The sequence below is a fragment of the Erinaceus europaeus genome, chromosome 1 (assembly GCF_950295315.1).
Source record: "Erinaceus europaeus chromosome 1, mEriEur2.1, whole genome shotgun sequence".
Lineage (NCBI taxonomy): Eukaryota > Metazoa > Chordata > Mammalia > Eulipotyphla > Erinaceidae > Erinaceus > Erinaceus europaeus.
The window spans coordinates 196,034,954-196,047,622 of NC_080162.1; the positions used below are offsets into that span (position 1 = coordinate 196,034,954).

A 12,669-nucleotide genomic window follows, 5' to 3' on the forward strand; every position below is an offset into this window, starting at 1 on the left:
CCTTTTCTGTGCCTCCAAGCTCCCCAAACTCGCCCACAGCTGCTGCTGCCTATCCTGGGGTCTATTTCAGAGGGGTCTATTTCAGACTGTGCTGTTAAAGGGACCAAAAATATCTAGCAAGTCTATAATTGGACAGAAACTTGTCAGCCCCTATCCTGGGTTTCCTGGGGCCACCTCTTGACACCTACTCCCTCTCTGCCTCCCCTCCTCCAAGGCCTCCAAACCTCCTTCCCCCAGAGAAACCTATCCCCTACCATCTGAGGTGAACCCCAGGACGGCTTGGGAACAGCCTGGGAGCAGCAGATCTCCCTTCCCTCCCCACCTCCCTGGCCCAGAGTTAAGCCCGCCCCCTGCCAGCCCCCTGCCCGCCCCTAAGCCCGCCTCCGCCCGCTCCTCCCTCCAGGCTGGCTCCAAGCTCAAGAGGGGAATCCCACCACTCCGGCCAGTGTGCCCCTGGGGGTCCGGAGCAGAGCAGCTTTGTCTTTGCGCTGCTGCAGCTGGGCCGGCTGAGCTGCTGCATTCCTCCCCCAGGAAGTATCTACCCCTTTCCCCCTTCTCCTTTTGTTTCTTTCACACTATTTTAGTCTCTGAAGTTCCAAGTCTTACCTTTTTTTTTACTTTTTTTTTTTTTTTTTTGGTTTTTTTGGTTGTCTGCTTTACAAAGCAGCCCTCTGTCTGGGCACTGGCCTGGACTTACTACAAGTCGAGGTTAGAGACAGTTTGCTAGACTTTGGGGAAGGGTGGTAGGCGGCTGGCAGGTGCCCCTCACACTCCTCCCAAGGGGGCTGCCTGTGGCAGGTTTCTCCTGCCTTTGTGAATGTTGCTTTCAGTGGATCTTCAAAAGCAGCTGACATCCCTAGAGATTCTCCTTTCCCAGGTAAGGCCGGTTTTCTTCTCTGCTGCTGTGGCAGCTGGAGGGAGGGCTGCAGACTTACCTTCCTGTCCCCAGGAAGATGCCCTGGGAAGGGTCAGAGATTGCACTGGAGGTGGGGGGTGGGAGGGCTCTTTTCCACACTCTTTTCCTTTCAGAACTTGAAAAAAGTTCTTGGAGCTCTTGAGGCAGTCACCGCAGCACTGAGCTGAGGGAGTTGTGATCTGCCTACACTCTCCAGAGCAAATTGTAGCAAAATCACGTGAACTTACCTGTTCCTGTAGGATTCTAGCTGAATTGCTCATCCTCAGGGGACCCAGCCATGAGCATGACTGCAGCTTGTCAAAGGCAGATCTTATGTTCCGTTTGTTACATATAGACAGATCCTTGTGATTATTTCAGTCTCTTTCAACTTGCAGTAAGAGCCAGAAAGACTGTATGTGGCGGGGGGAGGGGGTAATGTTGGAAGGTGAGGGTTAACAGGAAAGAAAAAAAGTATTGAGAAGAGAGTAACTTTCCTGTGACTTTGCATTTGTCAAACAACTTAATCTTTTTGGTCTAAGGTATCGATCTCTCATTATACAAAAATTTCTCAACTTTCTCTAGCCTAGGCAATACACATACATATATTGCTTAGGCTAGAATATATATATATATGTATATATGACATATATATATAATGTATTATATATATTATATATATAATTTCCCCTTTACTACCAGAACATTGTTCATTTGCTCAGTTCTGGTTTTTGGTGATTCCAAGAATGAATTTGGAACACTGGAGCCTCAGGCATGAAAGTCTTTTGCATAACTGTTATGCTCTCTCCTAGCCCTATTTCTTGTCCTTTTTTTTTTTTCCTGGATAGCATTCTCTATAGCAGACCAAAGTTCCTGGTCCTGGGCTATAAAGTGTAGTTTGAATCAGTTCTTTATTGAGAAATATGTCTTCCTTTCTCCTCTCACACTAAAAGAGACTCCTCTCTCTCTCTGAGTCTTCAACTTGAACTCAGGTTCAGAAGTGACCCTAGACTTGTTTCTAGAACAAGGTCTGAGGAGACACCTCCCTCTTCCTGCTTTTTGTGCTGTGCCCTCCTCCCCAGTTCACCGTGCCACTTATGTTCTAAGCCCTTCCACAACACTCTGTCTTTATACAGGACTTCCCAGTCCCTAACCTGTCTCTCTGTGGTCATGTATTCTGGAAAAACCCTATGAGAAGTCAGATTTCTACCTGTGATTACCGCCTGGCTGTGGACCCCATTTTGGGACTCCTTGTTTTATTTGCTGAGTTGCTGCAGACAAGTTCCAGGTGTTAGAGAATAACTGTGTGAGTTGTGCTTCTTAGAATTTAAGCTGCAGGCACATGGAGAGAGGACATCTTTAATTCAATTAAATTCATCAATTTAATTACTGCCACTGCTGGGCTTCACAGCCCTCAGGTGACTTTTTCAGACACACACACACACACACAGCAAACAAGAGAGGCATCACAGTCCTGGAAGCTCTCCACAGCGCTGTAATACTACTATGTGGTGGACGAGGGACCTGAACCTGGGTAGCACACATGGCAAAACAGGCACCCTACCAGGAGAGCTATCTGGCCATGCAATCCCTAATCTCACTTTATTTTTATTTTTATTAATTTATTCCTTGCCTCCAGGGTTATCACTGGGGCTCAGTGCCTGCACAATGAATCTGCTGATGGTCATTTTTTTCATGTTATTATAAGACAGAGAGAAATTGAGAGGGTAGGGCGAGATAGAGAGATAGACAGAGATAGAGATAAAGATAGATAGATAGATAGATAGATAATGATAGGCACCTGAAAACCTGCTTTGCAGCTTGTGAACGGTCACCTCTGCAGGTGGGAAACGGGGGCTCTATTATATGGCCTTAACCTGATAGCCACTGCTGGCCCCCCGCCCCCAGTCTTACTTTTAAATGTAAATTTTGCTATTTTATCTGGGTAACCTGAGGTAAAGGACCTTGCTCTGTGAGCTTTTGTTTCCTCCTTTGCCAAGTGGTGATCATAGAAGGAATATAAGACAGCCCTGCCAATTGCTTGTATAAGACAAACATGTAACACACACTAGTCTGCTTCTGCTTCTCAGATTTTGGGAAGGGAACACTCAGACCTAAACCTCATCCTACATTTTTTCTCGTCACTCTGCTACTGAGGGGACCTCTGTGTGACTTTGGGACAATCTCACCCTATTGAACTTCTCCTATAAAGGACAATGCCAGGAAAGTATTTTTCTTTCTCATAAATGACTTCTAGAAGATCCACTTCATTTCTACTTGTGCGAGAAGAACATCTTTGGTGTGAATGGTTTCTCTGGGGATTTCTTTTCCAGTTTCATCAGATTCTCAAATAGAGTTTATAAGTAAACAATAGTTAAGTAATTGGCTAACAGACTGATCGAACCATAGACAATTCCGGTGCTTTAAAGGTAGTCTTGAATTTGCTAACATAAAATGTCCACAAGATGTTAATTATGCAGGTTTCAGTCTCTGCCTTCTCTTGACAAATGAGAAGATAGAGCAAATTTTGGCTTGAGTTTGTGTGACTAAAAGGTCACAGGAATGAAAAATACGGTATAAGCGTTTCTCGGCTTCATTATTTGGCAGACTTCATCACTTGCATTGTAGCTTCAGGATGGATAGTTTTGCATTGCTTCTTAAAATACCTTCAAGCAAATAACCATGGCGTCCTAACAGGTGGTCTCATGGTGAGCCTCTTTACTTACTTGGATCCCCACACTTTGCAACAACGTCAGTCTTCTCGAAGAAGACTGATGTGTGGTTCTAAGGGCCTGGGGATTGTAAGAGGCTTCAGGTGATTTTAGGAGTAAACTTCCATGAGAAGCCACAAAGCAGTAACAAAGCAGTAACTGTACCATAAAGAAAGGGCATCCTGTGTATAGGGTGGATATGGAGCCCATTGTAGCTGTGAGAAAAGATATCATTAGACTCCTGTGACGTGAGCCATCTTATGGTCATTTCTTCCTAATAGTCTTCTTGTTTTAGTCTATGCCTTCCCAATTACTGGAAGTGCATTGTTTTTTTTTTTGTTTGTTTGTTTGTTTTGTTAACTCTGGCTATATTCTGGTAGAGATGAGAATATCTTTCAAATTATTATTCATGATCAGCCCATAATAAAAATTTGAGACAATGAAATATTGAAGTTCACACCATCTTTTACTGAGAACTATCTCGAAGGAGTTTTTTTTTTTTTTTTTTTTTATCACATATGGCAGACTGGGTCAAGCAGAGATGGCCTTGACTTCCCTGTAGCAGACAGGGTGTGATAGTCTGCTCTAACTTCTATAAAGAAAAGAAAAATCAGGGGCCGAGTGGTGGCATACCTAGTTGAGAGCACATTTTGGCAATGCGCAAGGACCTAGGTTTGAGTCTCAGGTCCCCACCTGCAGGGGGAAAGCTTCACGAGTGGTGAAGTAGTGCTGCAGGTGTCTATCTTCCTCTCTATCCAGCCCCCCTTTCCTCTCGATTCCTGGCTGTCTCTATTCAGTAAATAAATAAAGATAATACAAAAATTTTAAAAGAAAAGGCAAACATAGCCATAAATTAAACAACATCCCACTTGAAAATGAAACAACTGCAAAATTCTTTGTGATTGCAAAATCTAACATAATTTAAACAGCATCTCACTTGAAAATGAAACAAAAACTCTGCAAAAGTCTTCGTGATTATAGACTCATGGTGAATGCGTTGATGATTGCAAATGGATTATTCTTTTTACAGAATTTTTTTCTTTTGACCAGTTTCTTGTCCAGTTTCTTTCTTCCATTATAGAATCACTTCTTTCATACTTCTACTGTCAGAGGACTCACCTCTCCTAAGATAATCTATAGCAGAGTGTTGAATATCTGCCTCAAAATCTTTTTATCCAGTGACAGTTCTCCCAATGTTGCTTTATTCTATCATTCTTTAACCATCTTTTTCTAGGCCCTTAGAATAATTAACATCTCTTTCCCTTTGATCTCTTTTGAACTCTGTAAAATCAAAGATAGTGTACCCCCAGACTATAGGAGATTTAATATCTTTTGCTGATAGACGTTTGCACATGTGTCTTTTACTCCTATGAATTAGCCTTCAGAGATGGAAAAACCAAGGTTTATGGATATTTTCTTTCTGCTAATAGAAGTAGCAAAATTGAGGGTCAAAGTCATATCTTAAGGTAAAGACGTGTGCCCTTGACCAAAACTCCAGACTGCAAGAACTGTGTGTAGAATTCATGCCAAAAAGTCACAGGTACTATTTGGAAAGTAATATTTTTCTTTTAAAAAGTATTTTTCATTACAGTGTTTTAGGCTTGGTGCCTGCACTATGAATCCACTGCTTCTAGCAGCCATTTTTTCCCATTTTATTTGATAGGACAGAGAGAAATCGAGAGAGGAAGGGAAAATAGGGAGCGAGAAAGACACCTGCAGACCTTCTTTACTGCTTGTGAAGCAACCCCTCCTGTAACTGGGGAGTAGGGGCTTGAACCAGGATCCTTGAGCTTTGTACTATGTGCACTTAACCCAGTGTACCACTGCCTGGCCCCTCCTAAGAGTGAGATAAGCATATTGTTCAGGTACAGTATTACCAGGAATGCCTCTATGCTGTAATCCTTCTAACTTAATTTCCAGTAACATTCTGCGAAATGCCTTTCCACAACTTTACACCCAAAGCTATGCATCCATGAAAATTCTCAATTTGAACAATTATAATAAACACTAAAACTTGCTTATTTACCTCTATATCAGGCTCACAGAAAGTACTCAGTTCAGAAGCCAGGCAGTGGGACACCTCGTTAAGTGCACATATTAGAGTGAGCAAGGACCCAAGTTCAAGCCCTTGGTGCCCACCTATAGAGGAAAGCTTCATGAGTGGTGAAGTTAAGACTGCAGGTGTCTCTGTCTCTTTCTCCCTCTCTGTCTCCTTCTCCCCTCTCAATTTCTCTGTCTCTATCCAATAATAAATAGTAATTAAAAAAAAGAAAGTACTTAATAATAGCAAGGTTGAGGGGGCCAGATGGTGGTGCACCTAGTTGAGCGCACATGTTACAAGGCACAAGGACCTGGGTTCAAGTCCCAGGTCCCCACCTGCAGGAGGGAAGCTTTGTGAGTAGTGAAGCAGTGCTGCGGGTATTTCTCTATGTATTTCTCTCTATATCACTCCTCCCCTTTTGATTTCTGGCTGTCTCTAGCCCATAAGTAAATAAAGATAATACAATTAATTTTAAAATATTAAAAAGTAACAGCCAAGTTGAAATGTTATACATATTCTGTTACATTTCATCTAATGTATGCCCTGAGCTCAGTGAGAAGTGCTGAGAGGGTTCTTGCATTTATGAAGCTCACAGACTGAATAAGACCCTGGATGGCATATTCCCGGGCCTCTGGAGAAATGTCAAATGGTGACTTAACTTTTTCTCTTGCTTTGGAGTGGCTGTGACCAAGTCAGCTTGTACATTTTGTCTCTCTTCTATTCTTTCACGTAATTTCCTCCATCACTCTAGCTCTGTATTTAATGAATCAACTATCAGCTTGTCTGTTTTGACCACCAGATAAGTGAATTCCTTGAACTTGTGAGTTTTACTTATCTATGGACAAGTAGTGTCTTCACAGTGATCAACACAATAAAACTTCAACGAATCCCCTGTACTGAAGCAGTTTCAAAGTGCTGGTAATTTAGCGCTTGGCACTTAGTAGGCATTGGATTAATGAACTTGTTATTAAAAATGTTTTATTTATTTATGAAAGAGATAGAGAATGATACCAAAAGAGACCAGCACACTACTCAACTATGGCTCATGGTGGTTCTGGCGATGGAACCTGGGACCTCAGAGCCACACACATGAAAGTCTTTTGCAATAACCGCTATGCTACCTCTTCAGCCCTGGATTAATGAACTTCTTTTTTTAATTAATATTTTATTTATGTTAATGAAAGAAAGACTCAGAGAGAAAGACCAGAGCACAGCCAAGTTCTGGTTTATGGTGGTGCTGGGGATTGAACCTGGGACCTCAGAGCCTCAGGCATGCTAGATTTTTTGCATAAACATTATGCTACCTCTTCAGCACTGGGTTAATAAACTTATTTTTAAATGTATTTATTTATTCCCTTTTGTTGCCCTGTTTATTGTTGTAACTATTATTGTTGTTGTTATTGATGTCATTGTTGTTGGATAGGACAGAAAGAAATGGAGAGATGAGGGGAAGACAGAGAGGGGGAGAGAAAGATAGACACCTGCAGACCTGTTTCACTGCTTGTGAAGCGACTCCCCTGCAGGTGGGGAGCCAGGGCCTCGAACCAGGATCCTTATGCCTGTCCTTGTGCTTTGCACCACGTGCACTTAACCCGCTGCTACCGCCCGACTCCCGATTAATGAACTTCTAATGGAAGTTAAATAACAAATAAGTGAATGAAATAAAAAATGGAAATACTTTTATTTGCTTATGTTTTTTTTATTTCCTTTTGTTGCCTTTGTTGTTTTATTGTTGTAGTTATTATTGTTGTCGTTGTTGGATAGGACAGAGAGAAATGGAGAGAGGAGGGGAAGACAGAGAGGGGGAGAAAGATAGACATCTGCAGACCTGCTTCACTGCTTATGAAGTGACTCCCCAGCGGGTGGGGAGCCATGGGCTCAAACTGGGATTCTTACGCAGGTCCTCACTCTTTGTGTCACATACGCTTAACCAGCTGTGCTACCGCTGGACTCCCCTGCTTATGTTTTTAATTTACTTTATTTTTGTCATGCTTAGAATAGTGCCTCACACATAAGGCATGAATGTGGGGTGTTCACCCATCCCCACCAATGGCAGTCGAGAGGGTAGGAGACAACCTGCCAACTCTGGCACCACGAATATTTCCAAAGCTTCTGTTCAGCCGTGGGTACCCACAGAGGTGGACTGGCTGCTGAGCCGTAACCCAGGGCCAGTGCTGAGTAGACACGATGGATCTCAGCCTAGCATCCCAGAGCTTGTCAACTTTGTATCATAAAAGCTATGCAAGCAGGGCAGTGACTTTCACAAGATCACATGGTTCCCAGCCATGCTAACCATCTTTTTTTTTTTTTTTTTTTCCCCTTCCACTGTGATGATCGCTGGGGCTTGGTGCTTGCTCTATGAATCTACTGCTTCTGGCGGCCATTTTTTCCTCTTTTTTTTTTTTTCTTTCTAATTTTTTTTTTTATTAGATAGAACAGAGGGAAATTTAGGAGGAAGGGGAGATTGAGAGAGGGAAGCTCATACCCTGCAGATGGGGAGCGGGGGCTCGAATCCTGGTCCTTGCATTTGATAGTATGTGTGCTTAACCAGATGTGCCGCCACAAACACCTGCTAGCTCGGTCTTATACCTGGAAAGAAAGTGCTTCTATATACTTGCTCATATCCTCTGAAATTCTTCAATAAAAGCACAGTCAAAGTAGATATGAATGTCTATGATTCCCTGCCTGTTCTATCTCAGATGTACTCAGGGAGAGCTGGGAGAGCACAATATAACCTCTCTACCAGGTTACTCAGGACATATTAACAGCAAGGGTGCAGGTGCTCTGTGCTAGGAAGGACACAGAACTTTTTAGTTCCAACCAACCACTTACCACACATCAAATTGTTACTAGAACACAGCTATTGAGTAGACTTCCCCCATACAATTTTTTAATAAACATAGAGGTATTTCGTAGCCACTTCATTTTAAAGGACATACTTAGTGCTCTGTCAAAATAAGATCAGTCAACTCTTTTCTTTTAAATATTTTATTTATTCTATTTTTAAGAGAATTGCAGAGAGAGAAACACCAGAGCACTGCTCAGCTCTGGCTTATGGTGGTGCAGGGGACTGAACCTGGGGTTTAGGAGCCTCAGGCATGAGTCTGTTTGCATAACCATTATGCTGTCTCCCCTGCTGAGACAACTCTTTTCTCTGTTGTTCTCTGCTCCAGTCTACTTTACCCTTTCTGTATCAGAGTGTTGCTTGTCAAAACTGACATTTCACACAAGTCTTTTCCAAATGGGTAACATCTAAACTGAGTCATGAGGAAAAGAGAAGAATTTGCCACACCATTGAAAAAATTATTTAGCTTACCTCAGGCTGTCCTCCTATAGTGTGCGATTCTAGAGGGAGGGAAAAAAAAGTCTCAGCCTTATCGATTTCCATCTTCACCACGCTAGTGTATGCTTGGGGTCCAGGGGTGGCTGCCCTGTTCTTGGCATGAGTGAGCATTGGTGTGGGTGAGTGAGTGAGAGAGAGGGAGGGAGGAAGTGCAGAAATGCATGACTACATGGATGGATGGGCCAGTGAACAGACTCACAGAACAATGAATAAGAAAGCAAGTAGATGAATGGGTAAATGAATGAGCTAGTGAATAAACTAAAACCACTGAGTTGTGATCCACCATGCCAGATGGCTTTTCAGGTGAAAAGGGTACGGGAATCAGGTTGCTGTGGTCCTGGGCTCAGACAGAGCCTTTGAAGAAGCTTTTCTTCAGTCTCACCCAGGCTGTATTCTCCCACCAGTGTGAGCTCATGTGTGCTGAAAAAGTATGGACATTGCCAACAGATGTACAGGGGCAGTGAATAAAGCTCCTCTCCCATAGCTTCCCCTTGGAGGAGAGAAACTGTAGCAACTTCCCCTGAACTTTGGTCCTAGAACCTAGTTCTCCAATGCTCAAACCGCAGGGTCCTTAGGAGGTGTGGGGGTGGACCCCATAGTTCGATGGTTCAGAAACCTCTCTTATCTTGCCATGTTTGGCACATTATGAATACATTCCCTGGGGAGACACCCGTTTCTGTGGAGCCTACTTTCCTGATGTGTTCTGTTCCCCCTCCCCCGGCCACCTTACCCCACCCCCATGCAACCTTGGCCTTCTCCATATGCCCATATGCTAAGGTCTAGAGAGTGACAGGATTCTCCTAGGGTCTGAGGCAAGCTATTGGAAGAAAAAATAAATAAATAAAAAGGAACACCCATAGTCCTTATCAAAGACATTAATGCCTGTGCTAATCCACATTTTGTTCTCAAGAAGTAGATGTGTATATATATTCTTTTTTTATTTATAGTTTATTTATTTTTTTATCTTTTTAAAAAATATTTTACTTATTTTATTTTTGAGAGAGATGCAGAGGGAGAGAGAGACAGAAACACCAGAGCACTGCTCAGCTCTGGCTTATGGTGGTGCGGGGGATTGAACCTGGGACTTTGGAGCCTCAGGCATGAGAGTCTGTTTGCATAACCATTATGCTATGTCATATATATATATATATATATATATATATATATATATATATATTCTTTTTTTCCTTTTTTAAATCTTTAATTATTGGCTAGAGACAGCCAGGAATCGAGAAGGAAGGGGGGATGATAGAGAGAGAGAGAGAGAGAGAGAGAGACCCATAGCCATGCTTCACCACTTATGAAGCTTTCCCCCTGCAAGTGGGGACTGGGGGCTCAAACCTGGGTCTTTGCACATTATGCCATGTGTGCTCAACCAGGTGCACCACCATATATATTCTCTATCTAGAGGGAGGGAGAGGGCGAATTTCTTGCTGTCCAACCTAAGTATAGAGTTAAAATAGTTCAAAACTCAGTGCTTTGATTGATTTCTCCATGTGACCTTTCTAAATGCAGCACTTGTTCTGTGTCTGTCACTGTTCCAGGCACTGAAACAGAGACACCAGAGACATAATCTCTCCCTGCGTCGAAGATATCAGTGGGAGGATATGCTAAGGATAGGTCATTCATAATACCACTTGTGGGGTTCGAAAAATGGGGGCTAGGCCTCTGGGAGGCTACAAAAAACAGTGACAGAAAGTTTCAGAGAGGATAAGATACAAAAACTGGGTTTAAAGAATGAGTAGGGTCTGAAGAGAAAGAACTTCATCTCACAAGGGGGCTGGGCTGTGGTCCATATAGTGCAAGGACCAGCGCAAGGATCTGGGTTTGAGTCCCTGGCTCCCCACCTGCAGGCAGAAACTTCATAGTGGTGAAGCAGGTCTGCAAGTGTTTCTCTTTCCCTCTCTCCCTCTTGATATCCCTCCTCCTCTCTCAATTTCTCTCTGTCCTATCCAATAACATAATCTTGATAATTTTTGTTTGAGCTTGATAGTTAACATGAAGGCGGACTAAAACTATTATCTGGGAAGATGGTGTCAGACTTGAGAATAGAACTAAATAGCTGGGTTAGGGCAGAGAGTAACTCCCAAATTTGAAAAAAAAAAAAAAAAAAACTACATTAACACAATTACATGTTTACTCTATCCATCTGAGCTAGGGCCCATATGTATTCATATTTAGTAGACAACCCATCTTTCACACTAAAAACCAAAACAAACAAAAACCTACTTCTATTGTCTATGAACATCAGGCACTGCGCTTGGAATGCTAATTCCTCCCCTACTGATGAGAGGGTTTAGTATTTCCTGCCCTTGTTACAAGACGTGGCAACTGTAGCTTAGAGCAGGACACTAGATGAAACCACAGCACTGGTGCATGTGGAGACAGGTCAGACTTGTGTCTGACTGATTCCAGGGCCCATGGCTGCCCTGTTTTACTGTGTCATCGCTGCCCAGCTCTCAGAGGGTGGCATGCTGTGTTCCCATTGTTCTTCCCCTTGGAAAGGGGAAAGGGGAAAGGGGAGCCTGTTAGTACAGCTGCCCCCCCCCCCAACCCAATCAGTGTTGCACTGTAGCACTATTTATGTGCATTGCTTCATCAGGCTAGATGCTGCTTGAAATAAGCTAAAAAGAAATATCTTTTGGTGTCCTTAGCACCCTGTAATCGGAGAGTATCTCTTGAGAAATGAACTGAAACTGCATTTGAGAGAGAAAGAAAAGGGGAATCTGGGTGAATTTATACTGAAGATGTGAAAGAAATCTGAGTGGCCTTCTGGCAGCTCTGAGATGTTTGGACAGACAGAAGGGTGGTTTCTGTTTTTTGTGTGCTGATGGCAGAGCAGGCTGGATGGGGGATGTCCTCCTGTCTGTGCAGCCCCACTGACCCATGAACCCACGAAGGGGGTAGCAACAGGGAATTTGGCAGTTGACCCTTAGAGGAGAAACTTGAATAGGTAATTCTTTTTAAATTTTTTAAAATTATCTTTATTTATTGGATAGAGACAGCCAGAAATCAAGAGGGAAGGGAGTGATAGAGAGGGAGAGAGACAGAGACACCTGCTGCCCTGCTTTTAACACTTGCAAAGCTTTCCCCCTGCAGGTGAGGACCTGGGGACTCAAACCTGGGTCCTTGCACATTGTAATATGTGCGCTCAACCAGGTGCACCACTACCCGGCCCCTTGAATAGGTAATTCTAAAAATTTATGTCTAAGCTGAGTCGTCAAGCGAAGATGAAAGGAGAGGAAGAGAGCCAATTTATCAAGTGAGGGAGGAGTTGAAAGAACCAGGGATGCCACCTGCCAGAGGCGGGGCGAGTGCCTGAGAAAACCTGGCCCTACATCTTCTGCCCTTTGCCAAGTACAGGCTCAGATTCTGGTTCTGCAACAGAAATAATCCAGTTTAAACTGCCATGGGTTTAAAAGATGGGGGCAGATGAGTCTACTTTTTCCAGATGTGTATTTTTTTTTAATTAGTGATATAATAGTGATTTACAAGATTATAAGACAATAGCTGCATAATTCCACACCGTTCCCACCATCAGAGTTCTGTGCCCCCATCCCCTCCAATGGGAAGCTCGGTAGCTCTTCCAAGGTCACAGATAGAGGTTTACTTTACAGCCATATCTCTCTGTCGGTGTCTACACGGATATCTCCCTCTGCCTCTACCTCATCTATAACCATCT

General features: G+C 43.2%; 1 protein-coding gene across 1 annotated transcript in view; it reads left to right on the forward strand.

Annotated features, from left to right (window-relative positions):
- The first annotated feature begins 423 nt into the window (after positions 1 to 423).
- Positions 424 to 12,669, forward strand: part of COL22A1 (collagen type XXII alpha 1 chain) — a 270,579-nt gene continuing 258,333 nt past the window's right edge. The window contains exon 1 of the mRNA XM_060202364.1: positions 424 to 877. The gene's annotated coding sequence lies outside the window, so the exon portion shown is untranslated. The remainder of the gene's footprint in view (positions 878 to 12,669) is intronic.